The sequence below is a fragment of the Cavia porcellus genome, unplaced genomic scaffold (assembly GCF_034190915.1).
Source record: "Cavia porcellus strain 051 isolate PalLab524CR breed Dunkin Hartley unplaced genomic scaffold, mCavPor4.1 scaffold_2, whole genome shotgun sequence".
In the NCBI taxonomy this organism is placed as follows: domain Eukaryota; kingdom Metazoa; phylum Chordata; class Mammalia; order Rodentia; family Caviidae; genus Cavia; species Cavia porcellus.
The window spans coordinates 142,313,393-142,323,003 of NW_026947485.1; positions in this window are offsets into that span (position 1 = coordinate 142,313,393).

The window sequence follows — 9,611 nt, forward strand, 5'->3', positions numbered from 1 at the left end:
TAAAAATCGTATGTGCAAAGATCTCAATAAGATGGTAGGATGTTTCTACTTCAGCTGCCCTAGAAAGCTGTTTGAAATATGATCCTTCTCTGGTTCCCAGGACTCTCTGTCTTGAAAATACATTTCTACACATCCTTCATGGAATTTGTTGTCTAAATATTACTGGTAACATTTTTCTAAAAACATTGTAATTGCACAAACTGAATAATCCATTATCTTTCACTCATACCAATAATGTCTCAAAGTAAATAATTAGATCATTATTTGTAACATGATCTCTGAATAGAACAGGTGCAGTTGGAAAGGAACACAGACTTGTATGACAGAAAGAGATCTGCTCAGGGATCAACATTAAAAAGGTAAAAAATGCCTGATTCTTTATAAACATCACCACCTGCAAACAATCAGAAAAATATACTCAGTAGCATATACCATGCTTTGTTTCTCTTCTTGCACTTGAATTACTTCTTCTGTAATTAAAAAAATGAAAAAAATTATTATATGACCAGGCTAAACATATTGTACATTGTGTATTATCATTAAATTGCATTTACATTTAAAGTACCTACATTTTCATGCTACTCTTAAATGAAAAAATCTGATTACTATTAGGCTACATTCTTTTTAGAACTTCAATAGCAATATCCAGAAATTATATTTTAAAACAAGTAATAAACTATAATTCTCTCTTTAAAAATCTAAAATTCAGAAAGCATTATTATTATTATGATTATTATTATTCTTGGTTTTTTGAGACAGGATATCTCTATGTAGTTCAGGCTAGCCTTGAACTTGCGGTGATCTCCTGCCTCAGTCTCCCAAGTGCTGGGATTATAACAGAAGATTATTTACAGCTATGCAATTGCAATTTTATGCATTATAATGGAAAATAACATGTGATATAACCCTCAAGTATCATGAGAGAGGTTTTGTATATTTCCCTGAGTATTTTTTTTTTTTTTTTTTTGGTATTGGGGAATAAAACCACCATGCACTTGCAAAGCAGGTACTTACGTAGCTGAGCTAAATCCCCAACCCCTGGTTTTCTATATTTCCACTCTGAAGGGAAGCATAGGCTCAAGGATCAAATAGAAAAATCCTAACTGGTGTTAGTGACGCTAAAAGCAACAGAATAAAATCATGTCGTTCTAATTTTTATACAGAGTGCAGTGTGTATTGGAAGTTCAAATGTGAATGTGAAAATTAGCTTATTTTCTGAATATCCTTTAAAAATAGTAAATATTGTTTTGAGAGAAGTTTTAGTTTCAAGCAAAACTTGAGTGGAAAGTACAGAATTCCTATACACCCCTGTCCTTACACCATGCAACCTCGCATTTTTGAAATCCTCAAATTTCCATGCCACTGTGATACTTACTTCACCTGATTGACCTCTGCTAGCATATCACTATCACTCAAAATCCACACATGACATCAGGGTTGGCTCTTGGTGTTGTACATTCTAGGGATTTTGACAAATGGACAAGTATCCAGCATTACATTCCTGCAATGAATAGTTTCTCTGCTAGCTACAGTTTGAAGATGGCTTACATGTGTCCCCTAAAGGTTTGTGGGTTAGAAGCTGATTTCCAGTGTGGTAGTGTTAGAGGCAGTGGAATCTCTGACGAGGTTTTATGGGAAGTTTTTAAGTCAATGAAGAGAGGTGCCCTTGGATGGAACTGACATAGTTTATGGTATCCTGGTTAGTTCTCGAGAGATGGCAGTTATAAAAAAGCAGGGTTGTCCCCTTCCGCTCTCTGGCTTCTTGTCTCATTTCGTAATCTCTTCCTTTCACTGGCTCTCCCATCATCGTGCCATCTGCTATGAGGTGACTTGGCCAAGGGGAGCTTCACCAGAGACTGGACAAAAATGGGCTACCTAAATCTGACTTTGGTTTCCAAGACTGTGGACTAAACAAACGTTTTTCTTTGTGTAGCACCCAGCATCAGCTATTTTGTAATGGTAACAGAAAAAAGACTAACACAATGCCCTAAAAACCTCTGTAACCCCCTATTTCTTCTTTCCTCATCTAACCACTGATAAATACTATGTACTTTTGCCTTTCTATAATGTTGTAAGTCGGAATCTTACAGCATATAGAGCTTCCAGAATAGCTTCTTTCACTTAGTAATATGCAATTAAGTTTCTTCCATGTCTTTTCATGGCTTGATGGCTCTTTGCCTTGCAGCTTTATAATATCACAGAGTCTGGATGTACCACAGTTTATCAATTCACCCACTAAAGGACATTTTGGATGCTTCCAAAATTTTGCCAATTATGACTAAATCTGTTATTTTTACAATTATGAGTAAATCTGTTATAAACATCCATGTGCAGGTTTTTGTTTGGACATAATCTTTCAATTCATTTAAGTAAACACTAAGGCGCACAATTGCTGGATCATATGGTAAGAGTATGTTTAGTTTTCTGAGAAACTGACAAACTGTCTTCCAAAGTAATGATACCATTTTACATTTCTACAAACGATGAATAAAATTTCCTGTTGCTTCACGTCCTCACAAACATTTGGTGTTGTATTTGGATTTTGACTGTTCTAATAAGTATGCAGGAGCATCTTGTTATAATTTTAAATTCCCTGAAGATATGATGTTGAATGTTTCCATATGCTTGTTGGCCACCTGTATATTTGCTTTGTGAAATGTCTGTTCATGTATTTTACCCTTTTTAATTGAGTTATTAATTTTTTTTGAGTTACTAATTTTTTTATTGTTGAACTTTTTTTGAGGGATGTGTTTCCAGGAATCAAAACTAGGGTTTCATACACAGCCAATTAAGTGGTCTACCACTGGGCTGCATCTTTATCCCTTCTAGCTGAGTTTTGGGGATCCTCTGTATACTTTAGGTAACAGACTTTTAATAGCTCAGTCACTTGCAAATATTATCCGCCAGCCTTGTCTTTTCATTATCTTGAAACTGTCTTACACTGAGAAGAATTTTTAAATTTTATTGAAGCCAAATTTTTACTTTTATGGATCATGTCTGCAATGTTGTGTCTAAAATGTTATCACCATACTGAAGGTCATGTAGGTTTTCTCTTACATTATCTTCTAAAGTTTTACAATTTTTAACTTCATATTTAGCCCTATGATGTATTTTAAATTCATTTTTGTGAAAAGTATAGTTTGTGGCTAGATTATGTTTTCGTGTGTGACTGCCTAATTGTCCCATTTGTTAAAAGACTATTTTTGTTACGTTGTCTTTGTTTCTTTTTTAAGTATCTGTTGACTGTATTTGTGTAGGCCTATTTGTGGGCTCTGTATTTTGTCTCACTGGTTTATTTGTCTCTTCCCCAGTAATTGCACACTGTCTTTATTACTGTAGATTTATAGTAAGTCTAGACCTGGGGTGACACTAGACTTTGTATTTCTCCTTCAGTATTAAGGAGTTATTCTGGAAAACACTTTTCTTTTTCCTCTCCATATAAACTTTAGAACTAGTTTGTTGATATCCACAAAATAACTTGCTGAGATTTGACTGGATTTGCATTAAATCTATAGAGTAAGTTGAGATAACTTGATATCTTTTATGCATAGGATCATTTATTATACTGTCTATTTTTTTCCTTACAATAAGCTACCTTGATGTTCCTTCCTGTACTGCTTTAACTGATGCCCTTACCACCTCAACTAAGAATGCCTGAACATTTCTATTTGGAAACCTCCCAAATGAACTTACTCTTGATACCACCTGCATGCAACTGACTCTGCTGGTTGCTCGTGAGGCTGTTATTCTGCCTTTGGCTGGGACGTTCACGCTGGCCATACAGCTCTATAGTTCATCTAGGTATGAGTAATAGGCTACTTGCTCCATCATGTTAATGGCTGCTCCTCAAGACAAGGTGTCAAGCATCTCCAGCACCCGCCTGTCTCCGCCAAGAATTGACATTTGATAACACTGAATCTTCCTCGTCATGACCCTGGATTATAGCTGCACTTATTTAGTTCTTTTTAATATGCTTCATCAGAATTTGGATGCTTTTCTTCATATAGATCCTCTACATATTTTATTAGATTTATGCCCAAATATTTCACTTATGGGGTGAATGATAATGTGTTTTTAATTTCCAGTTCCACTTATTAGGTGTTAGTATATTGAAAACTGAATGACTTTTGCATAATTTCCTATAGTTACTTATTGGTTCCATATTTTTTGTCAATTCTTTGGGTTGCCTGCATAGACAACCATATTATCTGTGAATAAAGACAGCTTTATTTCTTTTTTTGCAATCTATACATTTTGTTTCCTTTTCTTGTCTTATTATTAGAAATTTTCTGTACAGTGTTGAGTATTTGTGATTCTCTGTATTTACTGTCTGTCTTTAAAATTTGGAACATAGTGGTTTGTCCTGTGAACTTTACTTCCGTAATGGATCTGAGTTTGTTGAATTTTAAGTTTGTTCAGCTTTTTACTTTTTTAAGGACACAGTGGTGACCTCTATAGATCCTTTACATTGGATTGCAAGCCAAAGTCATTGCACCTATTTTTACAGGAAATATTAAAGTTGTCTCTAGAGTATTTTTTAATAATATGCAAATCGTGTAAAATTTAAGCAATATTACCTACTATGTACATACTTAATGCAAAATTTTCATAAAAATATAAAATGCCTAGAGAAAAGCAGACAGATCATAAATGTACAGCAGGGGTTATCTTCACAGACAAAACATACTAAGTTATATAGCTCCCAGATAAAGAAAGCATTAGCAGAAACACAAAAGCCCTTTGTACCTCCGTTTTGCTTCTAATGTTTTCTTTTCCTCCCCTTGATAAAAGTAACTACTACACTGTATCTTCTTATCTAAACCTATTGTGTTTATTATCTTCTCTAACTTTTTTCCTCAGCATTATATTTACGAGGTATATGTAAGTTAATATATATGGTTATAGTTTCATTGCTACATAGAATCCACGATATAAATATACCAAGTTTTCTTATTCATGACTTTAGGTCATTTCATTTTGGGTCCATTACAAAGAGTGATACTATGAATGCGCTTTGGAGACACATGCACTGCGATTAAAATATACAGTTACTGTTCAAATTGCAACATTTTAGACACATTGCTTTTAATCCCTCTCAGAATACTCCTTTGCTGAATGCATTTATCCTATCATTCTTACTACTCTCTGAAGCAGTTCTGGAAGTCATCTTTCATGAGTGTCTTCACAAAAAATGATTAAAATGGGCTGGGGAGTTAGCTCAGCGGCATAAGTGCCTGCCTGGCAAGCACAAGGTTGTGAGTTCAATCCCCGGTACCAAAAAAAAAAAAAAGATTAAAACTGGTGAATGCTGCTGCTGATTTGCTGGTTGCTATCCAATAGAAAGGCAGATTCATATAAACATTAAGCATGTCTTCATCCACTGTATTCACTGGATCTAGTACCATGCGACTTTTGCCTTTTCCTCAAAATCAAAATGATCTCCAAGCTAACCTTGTGGGTAGATCCAGGAGATAGCGGTAGCCATGACAGCGCTAATAAAGGCACTCGCACCCACAGAACTGATGACTGTGATGACTGTTGATGCCTTAGTGTACTTAGCTTATTTGGTGTTGGCATCATTCTCATTTCTTAAAACACTTGTTTCTTCTTGGTTACTTAATACTATTTTTCTCCTTTTCCCACTATTTTATGATTTTCTCTTTTCATGACTTAAAGTCAATATCCTCCAGGGTTTGATCTTCACCATTCTCTCTTTTTTAATCTCTCTCTCTCATGCATATGTGCATCATTTGTTGACAACATTAACTGATTATTACACAGAAATTTATCTTATATCAATTAAAAAATCAGATTCTTTAGGGAGAACAAGGCATTAATTTTGTTTTTTATAGGTTCTCAGATAATTCCTCTGTGCAGCAAATGTTTGGTGCCTCTATCATTGTCTCTTTAGATGAGTTCAACCAGTGCAGTAGGTTCAATTACTATTTGTAACAATGATACTCTACCTTGCTACGTACTTGAATCACCTGAGTTTGTTGTGTGCCTTTTAAAGTCAATTCCTTTTCCTCCTGTCTGCAGAACTTCTGATTTACTCAGGCTTATGTGGAACAAGGGTATAAACATTTTTTAAAGACCTCCATATGATTCAAATGTCTGGCCAGTTGAGAACGACTGATCTATAGATTAATGTTTTCCTCAATGATATGTCTCGCATCCAGATATTTCCTCCTTAATTTCAGCCTACATATCCAACTCCTAAGTTTGCTCTTGGATATAATGTGAGCATGTTATTCATTTAGTATATCCGTTTTATTCCAAGTTCCTTCTGAAACCAAGTACTTCTGGGTCATGTTTGCCTACCTCGTTTCCTATGGGTTATAAGGAATAGTTACAAACCAAGTCATGCAATTCTTCCTCCTAAAGAATCCAAGTCTGTCTACCTCTGTCATCTTCACAGCCACTATTTGGTCATTTCGGAATTATCAGAACATCTTTTAAACTAGTCTTCAATCTTGCAGACTAAATCTTGCACACTAATACTTGTGTACTATTGAAAAAAACCAGTAAATTCAACCATCTAGCCCATAACCTTACTTAAAACTCTTTGATAGTGCCCCATTGTCTTAAAGACAAACATCTCAAACCCCCACATGTAAAGACTTTCTGATTTAGTCCCATTTATCCTCACCCCTCCTCCTTTCTGATCTGTCATCTCTCCTCTCTTTTAGGAAGTAGAATATCTTTCTAAGGGATGCGTAAAAATTTCTGAGCTAGGAATAAATAAATACATGGTTTACTGAATATATGTATCTGTTATAGTTGCGGAAACCAGATTATTAAGCACATTAGAAATATGTTTGAAGAATAAAAAGGCACTAAATGAGAATGAGTAATTTTCTAATAAAAAAAGGGAATTGTGAGTGAATTTTATAACAGAAATTGGCTGCTAAGAGTTCTAATTTTTATTTCTTTCTGAAAATAGTCTAACTAACTTAAAAGTATGAATTAGTAGACATAATTTGTAAAACTTTATTTTTAAATAATTATCAATACACAAAAAGCTGCAAAATTTATACAGTGGACTCTTGTGAGTCTTCTACTTGGTTTCCTCAAGGGAGACATAGCACCATCTGATCTGAAGCACAAAATCAAAACCAGAAAACTGATGTTGGTACAAAACTGTTCAATTGACTGCAAACCTTGTTCAATTTTTGCCAGTTTTGACATGTACTATTTTTTTAATGTGTTTTACTCAGTGAACTTAATCCCATGAGTGGATTTCTATAACTACTACCACAAGCAAGATACAGAACGGTTCCAGCAACACAAAAGCTGTCTTATCTTCTCATCTATTAGCCACACTCACTTCTAGCCTCTGCCTTGACAACCGCTAATCTCCTCTCCATTTCCATAGTTTGTCATTTCAAGGATGTTATATAAATGGAATCATAAAGTGTACAACCTTTGAGGTTGGCTTTTTCCACTTAACATAATGTCCTTGAGAGCTATCAAAGCTGTTGCATATAATAATGTGTTTTTTAAATCAGAAAATGCAAATAAGTTACACATACAGTTTAAACATTTGAAAGAAACTTATGTGATCTAAAATATATTGATTTGAATCTTTTAAAAAGCATTTGAATTTAATCACTGTGATCAAAAATGTATTCTAAAATTCAGGAGAGACTAAGTTTTACATTGTTGGAGATCTATTAATGAAAGTTTCAAGTATCATTTAGAAAGAAATATAAACTCATATTGTACAGTTTTAAAATTATGCCCTGCAACATGATATGTTCTTTCAATATAAAAATTCACAAAGTAAACTGAATTTGCCACCACTATATTACAAGGGTCAATAAGTATTTTATTGACTGTTATATTTGGTGGAAATACAACTCTGGTGAGGCTGATTTGGAATTCATTTAATTTAAAGAAAGTTTGCTTGATTTAATTATCCCTGAGATTTTTTTCTTATATGTTATAACCTTTTATTATCATTACTGCTCTAGAAAATGCTATCATGTTTTCTATATTCAAATGCATTTTCAATTTTATTCATATTTTGAGCTACTGACAGCTATCAGTCTTGTGACAGGTAGTATTTATGGTAATACATTCACAAATTGTTTGAAAGAAAAGTGAGTGATTTATGTCTTGGGTTTAAGAGGTTAAATTTGATTTTATTGTAATAAGATACTCTGAGGCAGACTTAGTTTGCCGCTGTGAGCCTGCTGGAATTATTATGCCATATTGAGTAAAAGCTGCTATCCATGTTTAGCCAAAAGACATATCCATTCTTAAAGAAAGATCTCTATTGTTGTTCAAAAAATTGACTTGTGAGTAGATTTTTGAGAGAGAATTTACTCTGCTAATGCCTTACTAATATGGTACAGATTTATAGGAGTCTCCCCAACTACATCTTAGCCAGCAGAAAAATTTTCCTTCAGGCTCTTTGCCTTCTTTGTTCGTGGGTGCTGTCTTCAGCTGTATTCTTAGGCACAGCCGGGCTGTTTAAGGTAATATAAACTTCACGCTGAGCCCTTTGACCTTCTTTCTTCATTTCTGTTTCCATTCACAAATATTGTTTCAGGTAAACACGTATAATCTATTAAATAAAACCAACAACAAAAGAAGAAAAGAGAAATTGCTTTTATTTTCTTAATATGTTGAAGTCCTTATACATTACTAAGAAAGAAGAAAGCAAAAATCAAAGCTGGGGAGAATATGAATGTGTAGTTCATAAAAGGAGAAAATAAAATGGATGATAAGCATATAAAGAAATTCAGAATTAAAAACTAAAAAGTTACAATTATTTTCTCTTTTGAATGTTGAGGATTTTATAAAAAAAATAAACTAAGTTTGACTAGGGCTCAGTGAAACAGGTATTTCTCAGAGCTCCTGGTATGAAGATAAATTTGGATAACATTTCTAAAGTTGATTTTGCAATAAGAATCAAATACATTTAAATATTGTGCAAATGTTTCATCCTTATCATATTTGTAATAATTTTCAAATTGAAACAAATTTAATGTTCAACAATAACACAACCATAAATTATTGACCACATGACAAAATATTGTACATTAAAAAATTTTTAAAAATATATACTTAAGCTATATAAGGTATTCACAAATATTACTGAGTGAAAAATTCACTTAATTTGTATTATGAGCTAGTATGTAAGATCGCAGTTTTGTCCTCCAAAATGTATATGTGGTGATTGAAAGACAGAAGGCAGTAAGAGTTATTAACTAAATACTAATAGAGGTCATCTCTGCAAAAAAAAAATCATGGTTGGTTTTTCTATTTATGCCTTCTATTTGTGCTATGCAAATTTTCTACAATACAAGTACTTCTCTTAAGAAGACAGAGAAAGAAATGATTTTAAAATGATAGCATGCGATATTTAAAAATTGATACTTCTTGATTAAATGGTAAAAAGTACCATGACACCTCAAAAGGTCTGGTTGATCCATCTTTAGTTCATTTTGTACGTGGTACAAGATGGGATAAAATTTCTTTTTTTTTTAACATGGATATTTAGATGACATTCCCTTCTTTTTGTCTTTTGCACACGAATTCCAGCATTCATTAAAATAACGACACACAAAGAATCGAGGGAAAAGCAACATATTAGCATGAGACAA